Genomic DNA, 22,261 nt, shown 5'->3' with positions numbered 1-22,261 from the left:
ATGTCCACTTGCCAGCGGGGAGCAGGCCTAAGCTGCAGTCAGACATCCTTAGCGCTGCTAAGGATGCAGGAGAGGCTCCCACCACCACCGCTGTACTGGCAGCCATCAGCCTGGCTTGCGGCTGAGCAGAGCTCCCCCTGTGGAAGCATACTGACTACCAGGGGGCAGCTCCTGCACTGAGCGTCTGACCCCTGGTGGTCAGTGTGTGTCATAGTGACCAGTCATTCCCAGTCATACTGCTGTTAGAGTCAATTTGCATGTTACCCTTTTATTACATAGGATAGAGGCCTGGTGCATGGGTGGGGGCCTGCTGGTTTGCCCTGAAAGGTGACCCGGATCAGGGTGGGGGTCCCACTGGGGTGCCTGGCCAGCCTGGGTGAGGGGCTGATGGCTGTTTTCAGGCTGGCCACACCCCCTTTAGGGTGGGGGTCCCCACTGGGGTGCCTGGCCAGTCTGGGGGAGGGGCTGAGGGCCGTTTTCAGGCTGGCCAAGCCCCCCCGGCGAAGGAAGCTCCCAGCCTCTCCTTTTTTTCTTTTCTTTTTTTTCTCTGGGATTTATTTACCTTCTATAATTGAAACTTTGTTGCCTTTTGCGGAGGTTACAGCCGGCCACGGGAAGCTTGGCTTCCTCCATCACTGGAGTAACCAAGCCTCCTGCTCGATCCAGCTCCGTGGCCACGGCCAGCTGAAAGCAGGTATCTGGGGTTTATTTATCTTTTTTTAAAAAATATATTTTTATTGATTTCAGAGAGGAAGGGAGAGGGAGAGATAGATAGAAACATCAATGATGAGAGAGAATCATTGATTGGCCTCCTCCTGCATGCCCCCTATGGGGGATCGAGCCCGCAACACAGGTATGTGCCCTTGATCAGAATCGAACCTAGGATCTTTCAGTTCATAGGCCGACGCTCTATCCACTGAGCCAAACCGGCTAGGGCATATTTATCTTGTATAATTGAAACTTTGTTGCCATTTGCAGAGGCTACAGCCGGCCGCGGGAAGCTTGGCTTCCTCCATCTTTGGAGCAACCAAGCCTCCTGCTTGCTCCAGCTCCATGGCTGCCGGCTGCCATCTTGGTTGGGTTAATTTGCATATAGTCGCTCTCATTGGCTGGTGGGCATGGTTTAAGGCATAGCGAATGTATGGTCAATTTGCATGTCTGTCTTTTATTAATGTAGACGTATAACACATGGACACAGACAATAGGGTGGTGAAGGCCTGGTACAGGGGATAGAGGTGGGCTAGAAGAGGTCAATGGGGGGGAAAAAAGGGACATATGTAATACTTTCAACAATAAAGATTTTTTTTTAAAAAAAAAGAATGATGATTAAGCTTCTAAGGTGGCTCAGAAAATCACACTGAACCCATATTATAAATAATCATACTGAACCCATATTATACAGTACTAGAGTAATAAATGGGGAAGGCGTTTTTGATCTAGTTCATCAAACATGGAGGGAACAGTTGATAACTAAAAAAACATACTCAACCTTCAAATGTCCTAAGGGATAGCTAGGCCAAACTTTAATTAGTCTAATCCTATTTAAAACAGTATTTTTTTCATACAATCTTTCAATGAATCAATCGTAACTAGAGGACACATCCAAAGGAGACAGCCAATGAGAGTTTTGAAGAACAGAATAATATACTTTTAACACTTATTTTGCCAACTAATAAGTTTGTTGTTTGAATACTTAATAAGGAGCAGAAATAGCTTGGCTCAACATACTGGCACATGCAATATTTCAAACTCTAATTTTAGTCTTTTCACTGACTTTTCTACTGCCATGCTTTAAAGGGTCCTGAGCATTCTGCATGTTTCGGTTTCTTTATGGGGAACAATAGAAATGTTTTTCCCACTACCTCTCAAGAGCATGATTAAGAAGTAAAAAATATGTAAAGAATTTGGCAAATACAAAATGCTACATACAGAAACTATAAATTAAACTAAACCTGTTTTATTCTTCCAAATAAAAAATTACCAAGTCAGGTACTTACCAAAATATAATAATCACTATTTTTTCCATAAGACAACTAATATCCAAATAATACATATAATCACTATTAACAGTTAACACTTTTATGGCATTCTGTATATGCCAGGCACTTTTAAAGGCAATATATTTATCTTATTAAATAATCTGAGATGAGTACAATTATTACACCCACTTCACTAATGAGGAAATTAAAGCACAGAATGTCATACAGCTAGTAAGTGATAAAAGAGTTAGGTATTTAAATCCAGACAGTATGTATCATAAAATTGTATACTTGACACCTGTATACTTTTATTAATCACTGTCACTGGAATACATTTAATTTTAAAAAGATAACCATATTAAAAATATAAATTCAGACAGGCTGGCTCTGGAGTCCAGGCTCTTAACTTTTGTAATATTCCCTGTTTAATGTGGGGAAACTAATAAAAAGAAAGAAAACCTATTTACATATTATTTCACTTAACAGGAATTACCAAACACACTACTGTAAGCTATAAGTAGAATATTTACATCCACAAATAAGGAGGGCCATTTATTCAAATTTCTCTAATATATGAGTTCCACAAAAGTTATAAGTGCTCATTTTATTAGCAATGTGCAGGAAAGCAAAAAAAAAAAAAAAAAAAAAAAAGTAAATCTGGTCCTATTCTACAGAATTTCAGGAAAGTTTTAAAACAGTTTTAGGGTTAATGGGATAATTTAATAGAAAAAAAGTAAAGATTTAGTGCATATATAATTTCACAAAGATCCTGAAATGTGGTTATTCTGAATAAAAGCAGAGAAGGAAAAAGGAAACAAAGTTTAATGAATGTCCACAACATGCTAGAACTTCATATGCACTCTATCATTAAACAGTCACAACTCTGTAAGAAATATATCACTACACTACTTTTACAAACATTGTTCTAACCCAGAAATGTCTGTAAAACTCTAAAGACTGTTCCCTATCTACACTAATAAAAGACAAACATGCAAATTGACCATACCTTCACTATGCCTTAAGCCACACCCACCAGCCAATCAGAGTGACTATATGCAAATTAATCCAAACAAGATGGCGGCCGGCAGCCACGGAGCTGGAGCAAGCAGGAGGCTTGGTTTCCCCAATGATGGAGGAAGCCAAGCTTCCCGCCTGCTGCAGGCAGCTCTGAGCACCCACTCAAAGCAACAAAGTTTCAATTATAGAAGGTAAATAAACCACAGATACCTGCTTTCAGCCGGCCGTGGCCACGGAGCTGTAGCAAGAAGGAGGCTTTCCTCCTCCCGCCCTGGCCGGCTCTGAGCTCCTCTCAAGTCTACAAAGTTTCAATTATAGAAGGTAAATAAATCCCAGAGAAAAAAAAAGAAAAGAAAAAAAGGAGAGGCTGGGAGCTTCCTCCAGTGGGGACCCCCACCCTGAAGGGTGTGTGAGCAGCTGCAAACAGCCATCATCCCCTCATCCAGGCTGGCCAGGCACCCCAGTGGGGACCCCCACCCTGAAGGGTGTGTGAGCAGCTGCAAACAGCCATCATCCCCTCATCCAGGCTGGCCAGGCACCCCAGTGGGGACCCCCACCCTGAAGGGTGTGTGAGCAGCTGCAAACAGCCATCATCCCCTCATCCAGGCTGGCCAGGCACCCCAGTGGGGACCCCCACCCTGAAGGGTGTGTGAGCAGCTGCAAACAGCCATCATCCCCTCATCCAGGCTGGCCAGGCACCCCAGTGGGGACCCCCACCCTGAAGGGTGTGTGAGCAGCTGCAAACAGCCATCATCCCCTCATCCAGGCTGGCCAGGCACCCCAGTGGGGACCCCCACCCTGAAGGGTGTGTGACCAGCTGCAAACAGCCATCATCCCCTCATCCAGGCTGGCCAGGCACCCCAGTGGGGACCCCCACCCTGAAGGGTGTGTGACCAGCTGCAAACAGCCATCATCCCCTCATCCAGGCTGGCCAGGCACCCCAGTGGGGACCCCCACCCTGAAGGGGGTGTGACCAGCTGCAAACAGCCATCATCCCCTCATCCAGGCTGGCCAGGCACCCAAGCGGGACTCCCACCCTGATCCGGGACACCATTCAGGGCAAACCAGCCGGCCCCCATCCGTGCACCAGGCCTCTATCCTATATAGTAAAAGGGTAATATGCAAACTGACCCTAACAGCAGAATGACTGGGAATGACTGGTCACTATGACACACACTGACCACCAGGGGGCACACGCTCAATGCAGGAGCTTCCCCCTGGTGGTCATTGTGCTCCAAGGCAGGCTGATGGCTGCCAGTACAGCGGTGGTGGTGGGAGCCTCTCCCGCCTCCTCAGCAGCGCCAAGGATGTCCGACTGCAGCTTAGGCCTGCTCCCCGCTGACAAGTGAACATCCCCCGAGGGCTGCCAGGCTGCCAGAGGGATGTCTGACTGCCAGCTTGTGCCCGATCCCCCAGGGTGCGGGCCTAAGTCAGCAGGTGGACAGCCTCCAAGGAGTCCCAGACTGCAAGAGGGCATAGGCCGGGCTGAGGGACCCCCCCGAGTGCACAAATGTTTGTGCACCGGACCTATAGTTAATAAAAAGAGTATAACGGTTATCACTGATCATCTGTGAACACTGTGGTTAAAATAGAATACAAAGATACTATTAAATTCAGTATTTAATTTTAAAAATACAGTTCGTAACCTTTCTTTCCCAAAGCTGTAGGGTTATAACAACAACAACAAATGGTATTTGTCTCACTTTTCCATGCTTATAAGCAGTCAAGTAATATGACAAACAACAACAACAACAACAACAAAAACCCAATTTCCTGAAGTGTGTCCCTCAGAATGTTTTTTCTGGTTAAGAGGTTTTAAAAATGCTTAGCACAGTGATTGGCACAAAGTAAGCACTCAATAAATGTAGTGATTAGTGTTGCAATAAAACTTTTCTAGTATTCTTTAATCACAATCATTTTTTCTAACCTTTATTTGATAAAGGAACCTTATAGGGGGTGGGGGAGAAGGGGTCATACCTGTTAACCTAGCACAGAACTAGGGATCATGGGAATACACTTTCATATAAAGACAAGTAAGAATCTATAAAGGCGAGGGAACACATCAATCCCTGAATAATTCCCAAAGGAATCTTCATTTCTGTTCACAAGGTACAGTGACCCCTTAGCGTTATTAGATAAATTTAATAAACTGTCTTTTCTAACACTAATAAGCTTCTCAAACACTTATGGTCTATGAATCATCAGTGATCTGCAAGATACTGCATGAAAAATAAATCAATACTAATGATATTGTATCATTTAGAATGTTTTATAAATAAGTAAAAAAGCAAATAGGTGAAAAAGTAATCACTAAACTCAATTCTGTAGTTTTTAATTTTAGATATTAATTTGCTTTAACAGCATGGTCTGCTATAGCTAAATATGTCAGAAAGTTAAGTTCAATATCAGGTGATTTAGATGTATTGACAAAATTCAACCAATAGTAATGTGATACACCCTCTCTAGCCAATACATATATTTTATGTCTTCCTTACAATTTAACAAATCTTTGTATATTTGGTCTTAATAAAATTCAAGTGTCTTAATATCTTTTTAACAATGTTCTTAATGTTTGGCATATTTCTTAAAACTCTAGTTATTAATTAGACTGTTTATTATGTAATACAAACAGAAACTGGTATTTAAAGAGATTTAAAACTTAAAGATCACCATGAAATAAAGATATTTTATTAACAATGTTATGTTAAATGGATAAGAATTAAAAATTAAATTTCTTCAACTTTGTCTTTTGAGATACATCATTATTTTCAAGATTAACATCAAGGTCTGAAATAGTTAATGTAACTTAGTAATTTATAATTACTTCTAACTGTATGAATTACTTTAAAAATAGCCAAAGTTGGCATTGTATTTACATCATTTAGCAATTCTACTTTTCTTAAGAGTATGTTTATATTTTAATAACATTGAAACAAATATGCTCTAGATTTAGAACATACAATTTGTGTGATGTCTTCTACTTTCCCTGCCCTGGTTTGTTCCAGATATCACAGTTTCATAACCAGGTGGCAGCTGAGGGTCTTCTCAAGTTGTCCAACGTGGTATGTCCCTTTACAATCATTTGGTACGATCTCCTGCACTAGCCTAGTATACGTGTGGGCTTTCTCTTTTTCTTCATTATTCACTAGTCAGTCACACCCAGGATATTCTCCTGAATACATGCAGCATCAATTTTCACCCCTTTTCTAAGCTCTACCTGGCTAAGTTTAGGGGACAATGTTATATTCACTACTTTCCATTGTTATTGGTGTTAAAGGGGTTTTATGAGACCTGACCACTCTAACAATGATACTATGGAAAAAAAGCTTTATGAATTTTAAACTGAAATAAGAATGAACTAGTATAAATTTTATAAGTAGTAGAAAGCTTCTGTGTTGAGCATAAAGAAGATAAGGGGGCAAAAAAAAAAAAAAGACCACCTCAGCCTACAAACATCCTACAGTTTGGCACCTACATAACTTCCTATCACCTTTTACCAAGTATCTATAGTTCTTGATGCCTGTCACTTTGACCTTATTTGGTGTTAGGTTCTATGCTCTCTCACTATTCAGGACCTTTTTGAACACCGTTTTTTTCTTCCAGAATACTATTTTCTCCCTCTTCATCAAGTTATCTCTAATTCATCAAGATATTCCAGCTAACCAAACACTTCCTAAAAAAAAAAAAAAAAAAAAAAAAAGGGGGCAAAAAAAAAAAAAAAAAAAAAAAAAGCTGCTCCTAATTCCAGCAATTGGTCAAATTATCCTTCTAAAAGCCCTCATATTAAATACCATGGACCTCTCTACAGCAATTGAAATGTTTCAATTTTGCACTTACTTATATGATTATTTGATTAATACCCTTCTCTATCTTTAGGATATAAGTTCAGAAGATCAACAAGACCCATGTCTAGTTTACTCACTATTTCAGTGAGCACATAATAGGCGTCAACATATATTTGTTGAAAAAAAGACACTAACAAACCACTAGTTGGAGATAGAGAGAGAGAAAGAGATAGGGAACAAACACTAAGTTAATGACCCTTACATAGTTGTGTATTTTTAAATCACTATGACTTTTTGGGTAAAAACAAAATATGTACGGAGCCATTTCACAGAACTCTTTAAACTTGCTACTTTTCAGGGAAAACAGTTCAATTCTTGATAGTAGGATAGATGGAATGGTAATTTACATGACCAGGTCAGCTGTAAATAAATTAGATGCATTTAAAATGTAAATTAAATGGAGAAAACATAAGCTATTATATCTTTAAATTTATTTATATATAAAGTTTATAGTTTTTAATTATGTACTATTTACTACTGATCCTAGGAACTGACCTGAATATGAATTTTAATTATGAAAAGAAAACCTCAGTATCCTTGGATAAAATTTTCCTGTTTTAACTACAATGTTTAATTTCCAACTCACATTCAGAATAACTTCTTTAGACTCCAACAGATTTTTCCAGTCATAATTGCAAAAAGTTATTCACTTCCTTATTTTTTATGCAAGTGTTTTGGTTTTTTCCTATTTCTTTTCTGACCCACATTCTGGAAAATAAATTTTTAAAAATATAAAGGCTAGGCATATTATTTCTAACCACTTTGCTAATTTACCAGGTTATGCTGAATTTTAATCCTAGCTGTCAAACTAGTAAACATCTTTTCCTCATCCCCTCATCCCATTGGAAGCTTTGTCTTTACTTGAGTTACTCTTATCCATGCCAACCTAGAAACTCTCAACCCAAACTATGATTAACTTGTGTCCTCCCAGGAAGCTGGTGTGATTAACTTTACAGAATTCTAATAGCTTCTTTACTCTGTATATTTACATACACAGTTTGATATCATTTTACAGTGCTTTTCAAATCATGATCTAGTCATTTTTTTTTAAAGAAAATATTAAAACCTTCTGTTTTATCTTTGTCATCTATTCAAACCAGTTCCTGGATATAGAAAACATTATAAAAATGGTAAGTTAACTATGTCATCTGTATTATGAATGAGCATATGATAATTTAGATCACTGATTAAAATAATAAAAGTCAATCTTAGGCCTCTATATTATATCTTATATCAGACTGAAACTGACTTACTGTCTACTACTTTATGACTGACATTCTACACTTTCCCAGGATAGTGAGAAATGTATTTTGCAATAAAGCAAAATATTTAAAAATCAGGATAGATTATATTCATTGTTCCCCCCTCAATTGACTAGGCTTTTCAACTTGTTGGTTAAGAAGATTCGATCAGTCTAACAGTGTTTAGTCTGTATCAAGCTATGATGATTGTTAGCCAATATTCAATTCTCTTCAAGGTATTCAAGGGATATATTCATGTGATGATTAGGGGTGAGGGCTACAATTTTCTTAGGTTAATCTATTTCTCATTTCTTTATTACATAAGTATATTTTTCCATTATAAAATTACTACATAAATATAAGCTTACAGTTAAAAATAAAAATAAATCCAAGTAATGCTAAAGTACACAAAACAAAAAATATTCTTCAACTTTCTAGCATTCCACATAGATATTTTCTATTAAAAAAAAGATATAATTTGGTACATATTGTCCACACCTTTTCTCATTGTATTTCATACAATTTCTATTTCATAAATATATTTGCATGTAACATAAAGTTTATATTATATATGCAAATTTATATATTTAAATACATATTTAAGAAATTTTTTAAAGAATTCTTAACATTTGTATGTTATCTGTATGTGTTTTTATATATATATAAATGGGATCATACTGTGCATATTATTTTGTCTTCTTTTCAAGTTAGCTTGTCTTAGAGATCTTTCTATGTTTTTAGCCTGCAAATCTAAATTTTGCATGATGGTTGTCAATTCCCATCTTCAGATACTATAGGTAGTATGTCTTAATTTTCTATCTTTGTAACATTCCAAAGTAAACAGAGCACTTCTTTCAGTGACTAAGAAAATGAATAATATAAATTTTTCCATTGTAATGTTTCTTCTTAATTAAAATGAAAAGCATTTTAGCAAGTATTCATTCAATTTACAATGATTTTTCAAATCTCTTAAAATGTTTAAACCCCCTATGAACTCATATTCTAATAAAAATATATGTATAGTAGTATATATAAAGAATACATATATTTAGTAAATCAAGGTCTAAAATTAATAAAAACTAAACTTATTTTTTATAAAAGGAAAAGCAATATAATAGAGCAAATTTCTCTACTAATTAGAAAAATTTTAAAAATATGCGCACTATTCATTTTCTGAGTCACTGAGGTAAATTGTGCAAGAGAAGCTGATGAGGAAAATCAAGAGAAGCCAAGGAAGAAATATTTTTAAAGAATTCTTAACATCTGTAAAAAGAAAAAGAAAATTTTAAAACAGTTTACCCACATATTAGTATACAGAAACCACAGACAACAGGAGCAACAGTTAGAAAAGCAAGATTAAATTAAAATCTATATTATGTGGGTCTCTCTATATATAAAAACACTGGAGTAATGTGACTATCACATTTGTTTTCTAACAGGCAACATTCTGCTATGTTCTTCAAACTAGAAACAGAAGTCATATCAGGTGGATAGCAAACTAACATCTACTATAGAATTTACTAATCCTAAAAATACTAAACTGGGACCATTTAAATAAGATATGCAATAATATAAGCTGTTAGGTTTTATTATCCAAAGTTAGGAAATGCTGTACTATTTCTAATAGAAGATAAGTTTCATTTTTAGACTTCCATGAAAGAATTAAATGTCAATACCTCCTAAATGGAAAAAAAAAAAAGTATTCATAAAGAGTGGCACGATATGGAAAGCCAGCATTACTGGTGATATTTGTAGCTAGTATGGGTCTTCTGATATCTAGTGAACTGAACACTGTAGCTTTAATTGAAGTTTCAATGTTATAAACAGTTAGATGTCTGGCTCTGGCCAGCATTCTAATACCATCAGCAGAACAGAGATGGGAAGCATAAACAAACCTTTTAACAAGATTACAGTCTCTAAAATGGCCAAGAAATCCTTCAGCATAAACTCCTGTGTGACAAATGTCTAAGGAAAGTGATTTTGGAATAATGGTAAAAAAAGAACAACAAAAAACAGGCTCTAAATTTCTGTCATTACTGGAATTTGTATTTAACTTTTAAATATTTTGATATTGCTTAATATGCATTAATGATAAACTTTATATTTAATTTTCCAACTAAACCCTTTTTTCTCTTACATAGCAGCTGCTTTTTAGATCATTATATCCCAAGGAAGCTATTTAAAAATCAATACTTTTCTTTTGTTGAATCAGAATAATTCCTTCCCCCAGCATCAGCAAGTGTATGTATATAAAGCCTATATTATTATATTTAGGTACTAGTAACATTAAGAATATATGTATTAAGTTAATTAACACTCAACAAATTAAGTCAGCTTCTGGATTTAAGTTGTATATAGAAAACAATAGCTTTGAACACAAGATTAAATCTAGATATAATTGAGCACTTGGTCAATCTTAAGAAACAACTTAGGTCTGCTTCTAACTTCTGATATACAGACATTAAGAAAAGAAAAGGCAGCACAAGAATGTAAGTTATAACCCTAGCAACACACAGAAATTTTTCTCTCAATGATGGAATCTTGGTTGGTTGGCAAAGAACTCAGTGAAACATGTATGTCCAAAGATTTTTTGCCCTTACAAGGTTGGTAACTAATTTATGTAACTCATTTTTGACCTTTAAAACAATATATCCTAACAAATTACTCAATGATATAGAATTTAATTACAAGTTCTCTAAGAAAAGGTTATATAGATCAGCTAAAATAAGGACTCAAATCAGAATTAGTCACATCCAACTCTGAATGAAGTATATGCTTTTCAACAGGTATGAGTATCATTAGTGATTTTCTTTTCCATTATGTCCAGCTATATTAGAAGATATACCTTAATATATGTTAAGCCTAGTTCTCACCTTGTTTCTCTGAAGAGTTATACTGAGTCTTTCTGATTTCTGAAACCTTACATAATATAGAATACTTCAAACAGAAATGATGACGAATTAGAATCTTTACTTTTAACTGAAATTACCTTTAGATTATCTAAGGAAATTATTTGGGACCATAAACTTATTCTATCTCATCAATTACTCAGATTGTTCTTAAAAGCAAGAAACCATTTGTTATAAACTTTCTTTTCTGAAGTATAGTAGATGACATAGAATAGTTCCTTAGCATTTAAAAATAGTTCCAAATCCCATGGTTCCTAATGCATTGCCATCACACTTATAGGATAACAGAGTCAATGTTAAGTATGTAAGATAAACGTGTATTTATTTAGGATGGATATGAAAGTTACTTGATTAATAAAACAGAATTTTTTAAAAATTGCTCTTTTCTCCTAAAAGCAAGATGTAAAAAATCAACTCTGGTCAACTGGGTCAAAAAGTATTTTAATGAAGTGCTGCTTTAAAGAAGTATATCATAATAATGACATTTTAAGAATCCAACAAATTGTCCATTCTAATACTAAAAATATTTCAGACTTGAAGCAGTAGGCAAGAAGACACACTAAACTTAATCCTATTAATTTTATTAATTATGAAAATATTGCAAGATAGAGGGTCCAGAAGGAACATGTATATACACCAAAGCACTAGGCAATATAAACTCTCCTTTGTTTAGGTTTTCCACTATCAACAGAGGTATATAAAAATTTTTACTCTAAATATTCTTTGGGTCACAAATTGTTGGATCCTCCAAACAATTTAGCATAGGAAAGTGCTAAATGTAATTCCATGCAAGATAAAGAAAGTTTAATATGTAGGAGGCCTAAGTGTCATTTTTGCCATACAAAGAGAAGAATGACTTTATGCATATTTTATTTCAAGTTGCACAATGGTCTGCATCTATGCTCCTTATAAAGGATTGAGTTTTTTGTCTGTCTTTCTGTCCTTGAAAACTTTTAGAAATTTTCCATCACTCAGTCAATAAGCTACTGGGGCCATGATTTTACTAATGTTTCCCAGAATACTTAGCGACTGATAAAAAGTCTTTATTGTGACTTTGTTTTGGATTAGAAAATGTCATGAATATACTGTTACTTACTATTTTGCTGCTATTTAATAAAATGCTCAATGCTGTTTTGTCAGGAGTAGGTTTCCTTGTTTGTAACATGGGGACAATGCTACAAAGTTCACCAGGACTGGGATTGGTAAATTTATCACAGTACTAGACCCATACAATAAATGATAACTATGATTATTACTAAAATAGAAAATTAAGAATGAATGTGAAAGAGATCAGAATTGATTCTCAAAGTCTATTTACCTTCACAAGATACTGTACCAGCAGGGGATTCCTCCTTCTTTTATTTTTTTTAAAATATATTTTATTGATTTTTTACAGAGAGGAAGGGAGAGGGATAGAGAGTTAGGAACATCGATGAGAGAGAAACATCGACCAGCTGCCTCCTGCACACCCCCTAATGGGGATGTGGCTGCAACCAAGGTACATGCCCTTGACCGGAATCGAACCCGGGACTCTTCAGTCCCCAGGCCAACGCTCTATCCAGTGAGCCAAACTGGCTAGGGCTCCTCCTTCTTTTAAATTGTGAATCAGTATTATTCTAAAAGTTATACTTAAGAGGGCAAAGGAAATTCATGAAATCTTTTTCTCTCTAATATACTTTAAAATTACACGTGAAAGCCATGACAGGAACCGAGACAGTATTCTTTGTTTTTGAAACATCCAATCAGCTAAGAAACTTTCAACTCATTTTATTAAAGTTACAGAAACAATATCACAAAACCAAGATTAAAAATTGCAACTAATTTAGAACAAGAACTGGGAAGTGTCTTATGAGGACCTTGGAGGAACATATCTAGTACCCATTAAAAATTCCAAAACTCCTAAATAGTGTATACTACAATTACTCCATGATAATTAAGTCATACTGTCAGCTTAAACTATGATAGAAAATAACTAAGTGCTCAAAATGATAACGTACAATGTCTTCCAAGTAACCATGAAAGATAAAGATAACCTGTTAATATGAGATATAAAAAGGAAAAAGTTACTTTTGAGAAAAAAAGTTTAAGTTGAAAAAGTTTGGTTTTTATCTTTTGTTAATAATTTACTAAGAGATACTTCAAGGAACAGTGCTGGTCATCTTCAAATTAAAGTATATAACAATAAATACTAGCAATGGTAACCACATAAACTATTTTCATGATCTAAAATTAGTGAATTATATACAGAATAGAAATCCCCAGAATACAGTATTAAGTGGAAAATTTTACTTTATATTTTTCTATTTTAATAAAATACAGCAATATCTTTCTTAAACATGCATTTTTCCACCTAACAGTATCCATTTAAGTTAATATAAAATGTACTTAGGTAGAAACATCAAAATAAAGATATGACCAAAACACTTCTAGAATACAATTATGATATCTCTTCACATTAGCTGTAGGGACCATCCTTATTTCTCAGATGCCTAGCACAGTGCCTGACAGACAGTAGACACTCAAGTGATGTTTAATGAATAATAGCTAAGTACAATGTGTTTTGCACATACATTCAAAATCCAGACAAGTTTGCAAAGGTACATAGGTTGGATATAGGTTTTCTGGCTGACTTCATTGGGTCCCACTGATGACTAGCAGTAAATCTTCATATCCATAGAAAACTGGAAAGTTGATAATTGTCTGGGTAAGGACCAAAAAAACAAAGTCAGGGAAACATGTCACCTAAGTAACAGTTGTTTTTAAAGATCTGGTAAAAGCCACCTAATCACTCTGACAACCTACTATACCAGTCACTCAGTGAAATGAAATTTAAGTGTATCCTCAACATTTGCTAGTATGTTTTTCATTGGAATTTTTTATCATCCCTTATTTAAAATAAATCACTTTTGTCAAATTGTGTCCTGTAAAAGAATTAGGGGGATATGTTTTTACTTATTATGAGTACTATTATTGTTAATAGGATTTAACTTGGCCACTGGAATAAAGTGAGAGCCACAGTAAAGATTACCAAAAAAAAAAAAAAAAAATCATGGTGCTGAAGAAATTGTAGCAAGGAGGAAAGGATAAAGGAGAAAGGGAAGGAATCCCATATATGGAATAAAGAGATTCAAATATGCCTAACGCTAATATCAATTATGACAAACAACCAGTAGGGCCTATGGTGCACCAGACACCGTGCGATAAGGGATATAAATGCTAACAAGTCAAAAATCGTTAGTTCTAAGTAATTCATAGACCAAGACTCACAAATATTTATAATACAATATGCATTCTTCTTATATATATGGGTCTTTAATCTAAGAGTAAGAATGATATTTACTGATTAATTGGAAGTGCAGGGGGAAAATAAGCACTAGGGGAAGCTGAAAATAATTCCCAAAATAGTAATAATCCACCTATTTAAAAAAAATCAACAAATTATAAATGGACAAAATTATGACTTTATGACTTTAAAGCTATTTACCTTAATATTCTTAGAAGAATATGCCTCCATATAAAACCCTTAAGTGCTATACACAGAATTGTGATTATAGTCTCATTTCTTTATTTAAATTTTATTTGTTGATTTTGAGAGAGAGGAAGGGAGTTTAGAAAGATAGAGAAAAAACACACATATCGATTTTGTTGTTCCACTTATTTATGCACTCTTTGGTTGACTATTGTATGTGCCCTCACCAGGGATCCAACCCACAATCTTGCAGTATTGGGATGACACTCTAACCAACTAAACTACTTGAAAATGAAGTAGCACATCAGTGTGAATGTCAAGAGACCTGGGTTCTCTGGTCCATGTTCCGCCCACTTAAAGATCTTGGAACCCTGAGCAAGTTCCTCAAGATCTTGAACTTCAACAATATGGAAAATGAAAAGCTGGATAAACTGACCTCCAAAATATCACCTTGCTGAAAATTACAATCCTAAATTATATCTTAATACTTAAAAAAATAAGCCATAATTAAAACAAAAAGGTTTTCTAATTGTAAATAATTATCCAACCCAGAGGAAGTCTGGAATCTTCAAAACACATAGGGGAACCCTGGGGGTGGTAGAATAAGGAATGTTTTCAAAGGAAAGCAGAAACAAAATAAGTAAAGGTATTATGCTGAAGACTGAACATTTTTCACTCAGCTGAGCAACTACCACCCTAATTATCCACATAATTCGCTTTACTTAAAATTGATTTATTCACTAAGTTCTACTTTCTATCTCTTATGTTAAGGCTACTAAGGTATTAAAGGGAGAACAAGAAAACCGAGGTGGATCTGGAATAGTATTGATGTTGAAAGAAAAACTTGAACTTGGCACAGATTTCTGCTAAGAGCACGATTTACACCTCAGAGAAAGGTAAGAAACTGTTCAAATTTATAACAGAAAGGAGAGAAATAAGACCATATTGTTTACTGCTGCACAGCTTTTTTTTTTTGCTGTGTGTAAATGCCTGCTTTTCACACAGTTGATAAAATTTACAGAACCAATTTCTACATATGCAATGCTTTTCTGTCACTAAAACATAAGAGCATTATGTTTTGGCTTTAACATCAAGATAATAAAAAATTAAAAGTATTATCATGTCTTTAAAATATTTATGTCAAACATCCTTCTAGATTTTTTTCTTCAATCCTTTCTAATTGATCAAATTGCTATTTTCATATTGCCAGTCTGATCACAAAATTGCTGCTTTACAGAAAAATATTTTTTGCTGACATAAATTATGGGATCAGAGATACCAATACAGTAACAAAAAAGGGTGTGAGAGAGAGACAGAAAAAGAGAGAGAGAGAGAGAGAGAGAGAGAGAGAATATGTGTTGCATCCATCTTCAAGGAAAGCATAAAGAAATGTATGTATGAAACAAAATACCATTCTCCAATGTAAGACCTAATAAAAGGCCTACATCATAAACATACTTTCTAGCATTTGTGAAATAAAATGCAGCACTGATTTTGAAAGCCATTCATAAGAACATACCATGTAAAAACGTAAGAATAGTGATTTCTATCAAGATTGTTACTCTGTAAGCCTAAATCTAGTTTCATCTTTCGATTTATATCTAACTACAATGAATATACTAACTACAACTTCATGATTTCTTTTGCGTCATGAATACATATTTTAGAAATCTGCCTCCCTTCAGATATAGTGAGCATTTTGCTCCAGTACCCCAAGAGGGAAAAAACTCGTCTCAATTTACAACAGTAAATAAATAATTCAGTTAAAACTGAAAGTGGTACCAATCCAGCAAACTATTGATGGAGAGGTTTGGCCTTCCATGAAGCCAGAACAACATAAAGTTTTCAATGGGGATTACTTGTTCATACAAGTTACAACGACTGAAAAAAATACCCAGATTAATTATGAAATAGCTTACATTCTCATCTTATGTGGGGAAAGACCAGACCAGTGGTATTTAAACTTTAAGCATTTTAAGCTTTGAACTTTATATGCTGATACATGAAACAAACATTTAACCCCCCCCCCAAAAAAAGCAATAATACAAGTCAAAACCTAACCAAAGGCCTCTATCAACTAAAAATCTGAAATTTTCTCTGCATGTCGGACAAAACGAAAAAAGGAAAAAAATGTAACCCAGAAAGCAAAAACCAAACAAGTCTGCTCCAACACTGAAGTCCAGACCCAAATCACCTACAGAACCACGCAGGGGAAAACACTCAAGTCCACTCATGGACCAGCAGTTCCAACACAATCCAGACCCCGACATTTTCCCACTCGGAAACAAATGCAGCGGGGCTTCTCCCGGGGACGCAGGAGCACAGCCCTCCACACGAATCCTGCAAAGTGACACCCAGAAAGTGTGCCTCTTTCTGCCCCTTTCCCTGGCGCCTCCCCGGGAGAAGGAGGGGGTTGTTTTTGTATTCTCCCCCACTGGAGCAAGACACAATCAGATGTGAGCTGGAGGAGAGAAACCACTTTTGACAACAGCAAATATTCACAAAAGTGCCCTTCCTCCTCTGACAGGATGGGCACCCTCCTCGCACACCCCTCCCCACTCCGACCCCTCCTTACTGCGTACACGGTTTGGTGCTACTGTTGCCCCGGAGTTAAAGTCGGAGCCAGAGGAAGGCAATAAAGCCCCCACAGACACACTTACCTTTCCTGCCCCCCACTTTTGAGTGCCTTCCCGGGAGCTGTGGAGGATGACACAAAGGGTAATAAAGGGGGGAGTGGAGGAGGAGGAGGAGGCGGCGGCGGAGGAGGAGAGCTGGGGAAGTGGCTGCTCCTGGGTGTAGTGAGATGTCTCCAGCCAGGGCCAAGCAGCAGCAGTAGCAGCAGCAGCAGCAGCAGCAACAGCAGCAGAGCAGGGTCTGTGTTGCTAAGAGGCTTTTGGTCTCTTTCTCTCCTCTCTCGCGGCCAAAGAGGAGGGTGGAGGGGGCTCGGGAGGGAGGCTACTGGAGGGGTGAAGGGGTAGGAGTCGTAGATGGGGGTTTTCGAAGAAGAAGAAACTCCTTCTCCTTCTCTCTCTGGCTCAATCCCCCTCTCAGGTCTCAGGGCTGGAGGGTGGGGGAAGGAACTCAGCCGCCTTCCCCCCACCCCCCCTCAATTCAAGGTTGAAGTGGGGTAAAATTAGTGTCCTGTCCCTTTAAAAATAGAAATAAAAGGTGCCCCCCCTCTGCCACTGCCTCTCTCTTCATCATCAGCTGCTGCTGCTGCTGGGGTCTCTCTGCTTTGGGGGGGAGGGGGGGGGATCGGGTAGAAGAGACGGGAGGCACTCACTGCGCATGTCCCTCACTGATGGGAGGCTGGTTGGTTGAAGGCAGGAGGAGGGGGAGGGGAGGAAATGAGACGGTTTCCCAGAAGGCTATGGGGCTCTAGCGACCCGGAAGACATTGTAGCAGGGGGTAGAGGGGCGGGGGCGAGGAGTAGGAGGAAGTCGCTACTCAGTAACACCCTCCGCCCCCTCCTCCCTCCTAAGGGAAAGTGGAGGAACGGAAGTGGGCGTGGCGGAGGCCAAAAGAGGTCACGTGTTGGGGCGGGAAGTGGGCGGGGTGGGAGAGGCGCGTGCGCGCGGCATGCCGGGAGTAGAGGTGTCTCCTTAGCAGCACCTGGTGAAGCTGGTCCGATCCAGGTGCCAGGCAAGCCTGTGGAACGGTTCCCGCTGTGGCTACATCTCCGCTCTGCCCTAGTAAGGGCAGACTTTTCTGTGAGAGGTAACTTGGGGGAGGCTGGCCCCTGGTAGGGGCGCCAACGGTGAAAGGCAATCTAAAGCCGGGGGGAGGGGGGGGCCGAAAGGCTCTGGAAACTGGGAATGCGGGCGGGGGGTGGGCTTGTGTAGGCCTGCCTGGCCAGAAAGCAGGCGGCTCCTGGTCCCCTGGCCTCCCTGCCGACGGATCCCGGGTGGGGCGGGGAGTCCTAGTGAGGCCGGGTCGGCGGCGGGGTGGCGACGGCACTCGGTGGTGTAAGGAGGGCAGCGGACTCGGAGCCTCTGCAGATGACTGGTGCCCGCAGCTTCAGCTTGGAGCAGGGAACCTGTGCGGGGACTGAAGCTCCCTGTGTGAATGACCACAACTTCTAGGGCCGGAAGCGATGCTTCCCTGACTTCCCACCCGCCCTTGAATCCTGGAGGGGCTTTGAGGACGAGCAGGCTGGGAAGCCGTGGTGGAATTTCTCTCCGCGTCTTGCGTTGCTCCTGCAACAACGCCTGTGCCTGTTCTCAGGAAGGGGTGGTGGATGGTGTAGTCCTTGATATTGGGTGTTGCTGTTGATAGAGAAGGGACATAGCTCAGTTTTCACCTTCTGCGGTGTAGATGAGAAATTTTTAAATGGGTATCTTAAGGGTTTTGTGGTGGTTTTGTTACTAGCCTCGGATTTAGAGCCTTTGGTTTCTCAATTAAATGCTATCTATTTTTGCTGAAAATAATGTTTCCCTCATAAGATCAGAATTAATTCCAAAATATTTAAGGAAGGATTCATGAATTTACATTAGTAAAGCTTTTTAAAAAATATATATTTTATTGATTTTTTTACAGAGAGGAAGAGAGAGGGATAGAGAGTTAGAAACATCCGTGAGAGAGAAACATCCATCAGCTGCCTCTGCAACACCTCCTACTGGGGATGTGCCCACAACCAAGGTACATGCCCTTGACCAGAATCGAACCTGCAACCTTTCAGTCCATAGGCCGATGCCCTATCCACCAAGCCAAACCGGTTAGGGCTTAGTAAAGCTTTTTTTTTTTTTTTTTTAAATATATTTTATTGATTTTTTACAGAGAGGAAGGAGAGGGATAGAGAGTTAGAAACATTGATGAGCGAGAACCATCAATCAGCTGCCTCCTGCACACTCCCTACTGGGGATGTGCCCGCAACCAAGGTACATGCCCTTGACCGGACTCGAACCTGGGACCCTTGAGTCCGCAGGCTGATGCTCTATCCACTGAGCCAAACCGGTCAGGGCCTTAGTAAAGCTTTTTAAAATAAAACAGTACTGTTTCTTTTTCATACTCTCTTTATACAACTTAAATCATTTCAGTCTTTCAGTTGGCGCGTTTTGTAAAGGTACTTTGAAAGATTATCACCCATCTATGGTTTCTATTAAGACCAAGAATCTAAAGTTTCTCATACAGTGGGGCCTTTACTTACGAGTTTAATTCTTTCCGTGACGGAGCTCGTAACTCAAATTACTCGTATGTCAAATCAGTTGTGAACTAGTGAGACACGTGATGCTGGGCTGATGTTGTGGCGTTCACTGTGATGTTCGCTGCGCCAACTAGCAGTGGGGTATCTGAAGCTGGCTCGTAACCCGAATTTTAGCTCGCAACTCAAAGGAAAAAATCGGCCTAGAGACGGCTTGTATCTCGAAAAACTAGTTAGTCGGGACACTCGTAAGTCAAGGCCCCACTGTATTTATTTGTGTTGGTGTTACCTAATCTCTAATGGGTCCTTTGGGGTAAACTATCAATTAAAGGTACTACTTTTTCTCTTCATTTTGTTTTAGCAGTGGACCCTATTTATGCATCATATCCTAGTGCTTGCTACTTTCTGTGTTTGCTGTAATCTTGTCAAATGAAATAAAAACTAGAGTCTTGTACCTTAAAATTTTTTATATAGTAAAACCAGACGTTTATCACTTTTTAACAGAAAAATACCTTGCAAAGCAATTAAAGTGCCTTAGGTAACAATTTTAAAGTCTTTTTGTGTAGTAAAATAAACAAAAATGAACAAATTATAGATATGCAGTCTAATGAATGCAGTGAACACTCTGTAATCATTACCAAAGTCAAGAACTAGAACATTGTTGGCCCTGGAGACAGGTTCCTACCCCTCATCTATTCCTGATCATTCCTCCCTCCTCACCACTCTCAGAGTTCACACTATTTGGATTTTATGGGAATTATGTCTTACTTTTATTTCAACTATTTTTTTAACTAGCTATGCCAGCATTCCTAAATTAATATAGATCATTTTTGCCTGTATTTACCTATATGTAAATGAGTTACATATTATGTACAAGGGGCCCAATGCACGAATTTGTGCACCTTGAAAGGAACTGTGGGCCTTGAGGCTGCGGTGGGCACAGGGGCGGGTCTCAGCCCATCGTCTGCACCCCCGCCCAGCCCCTTCTGCCGTGGCTCCCGGTCCCCTGTCTGCCTACAGCCCTACTCCCGCTGCTAATGCTCCCACGTGCTGATGGCGCCGGTTCTGCTTGCACCCACTAACAGCACATGGAGCTATTGGGGCTGGTGCCAGCAGCAGGTGCAAGCGGGGCTGGTACTGTCAGCAGTGTGAGTGGCAGCTGCTGCCCCGATCACCCCTCAGGAGCAGGGGGAGGTGGAGAAGCCCTCAGGGACGATCTGGGGCCAACAGCTTCTGCTCTCACCTGCTGACAGCGCCTAGCAATCAGTACCGGCGCCAGGCGCCAGCAGTGGATGCGAGCGGGGCCAGCGCCGACAGCGGGTGCAAGGGGCAGCTACCAGCTCCAATTGCCTCTCAGGAGCAGTGGATGGTGGAGAAGCCCTGAGGGGCAATCAGGGCCAGCGCCTGCCATGGGTGCGAGTGGCGGCTCCGGCACCAGCAGTGGGTGTGAGCACCCTGTGGGACTGCAGTGTGCAGGAGCAAAGAATTTTCAGTAACCACCAGAGGCTTGCCCTGATGACACGATTGGCACCCCGTCTTGGTCTGGCACCCCCATTCACCGGCTCCACCATCTCACCGCAGCTGATGCCTGCCATGTTCCATACTCTGCCGCCTGCTGGCAACGCCCACCATGTTCCGCGAATGTCCCCTGGTGGTCAGCGCACGTCATAGCGACCAGTCCGATTGTTCTGCCTTTCAGTCTATTTGCATATTAGGGTTTTATATATATAGATTATGTTATTTTCTCTCATGTTATTAATATATAACCATGTTAGTACATTTAGCTTTAGTATGTATATTTTCATTGCTCTATAGTAATGTCTATAGTCTACAGTAAAAGTATACGGTAGTATTTTTTTTTTTAATCCTCACCAGAGGATATTTTTTACATTGATTATTATTATTTTTTTTTTTAAATTTTAATTTTTTGTTGTTTTTTTTTTGGAGCTAGGGCAGCCGTGGGCAAACTATGGCCCTCGGGCCGGATCTGGCCCGTTTGAAATGAATAAAACTAAAAAAAAAAAAAAAAAGACCATACCCTTTTATGTAATGATGTTTACTTTGAATTTATATTAGTTCACACAAACACTCCATCCATGCTTTTGTTCCGGCCCTCCGGTCCAGTTTAAGAACCCATTGTGGCCCTCGAGTCAAAAAGTTTGCCCACCCCTGAGCTAGGAGAAGGGTGGAAGGAAGGGAGAGAGGGGAAGAAGAGAGGAAGAGAGACAGACAGACAGACAGACATAGGTTGTCTCCCCCAGCTCGTGCCCTGACCAGGCTGGATGGAACCTGAAACCCTGCTCTAACCACTTTGCAACATGGGTCAGAACTAGTGTGGTCTTTTTATGAATAAGCCACAATTAACTAATCTAATATTAATGGACATTTGGATTGTGTCTAGTTTTTAACAATTATGGGCAGTGCTATTATGGATGTTTTTAAATGTATTTTTATGCATATAGCGTACAATTGTGTGTATGCCCAATTTTTCCATATATTAATGGAAAATGATATATTAATTTATGCTCCCACCAGCAGTATACAATAGATACTTTTTCTCGACCGTCCTGCCAGCAGTTGGTATTTTTTGATTTTTGCCAAACTGATGGATGTAGCTTTACATTATTGCTTTAATTTGCAGTTCCCTGGTTATTACTGAGG

At 38.9% G+C, this 22,261-nt stretch overlaps 1 protein-coding gene and 1 long non-coding RNA gene across 4 annotated transcripts in view; one reads left to right on the top strand and one right to left on the bottom strand.

The window, feature by feature from the left end:
- The window catches only part of LOC106724913, a 185,135-nt gene extending 167,323 nt beyond the window's left edge, over positions 1 to 17,812 (bottom strand). For 2 of the 3 annotated variants that reach the window (XR_001360742.1, XR_001360743.1), the window contains exons 1-2: positions 17,121 to 17,729; positions 13,562 to 13,691 (exon numbers count right to left, since the gene is read on the bottom strand). This is a non-coding gene — a long non-coding RNA (uncharacterized LOC106724913). The other variant, XR_001360744.1, reaches the window with a different exon arrangement.
- A 209-nt stretch (positions 17,813 to 18,021) lies between these two features.
- The window catches only part of ORC4 (origin recognition complex, subunit 4), a 67,866-nt gene continuing 63,626 nt past the window's right edge, over positions 18,022 to 22,261 (top strand). The window contains exon 1 of the mRNA XM_005859282.2: positions 18,022 to 18,177. The gene's annotated coding sequence lies outside the window, so the exon portion shown is untranslated. The remainder of the gene's footprint in view (positions 18,178 to 22,261) is intronic.

Source organism: Myotis brandtii, unplaced genomic scaffold (assembly GCF_000412655.1).
Source record: "Myotis brandtii unplaced genomic scaffold, ASM41265v1 scaffold125, whole genome shotgun sequence".
NCBI lineage: Eukaryota > Metazoa > Chordata > Mammalia > Chiroptera > Vespertilionidae > Myotis > Myotis brandtii.
The sequence above is the reverse complement of the archived record's forward strand: the minus strand, read 5'-3'. Positions and strand labels throughout refer to the sequence as shown.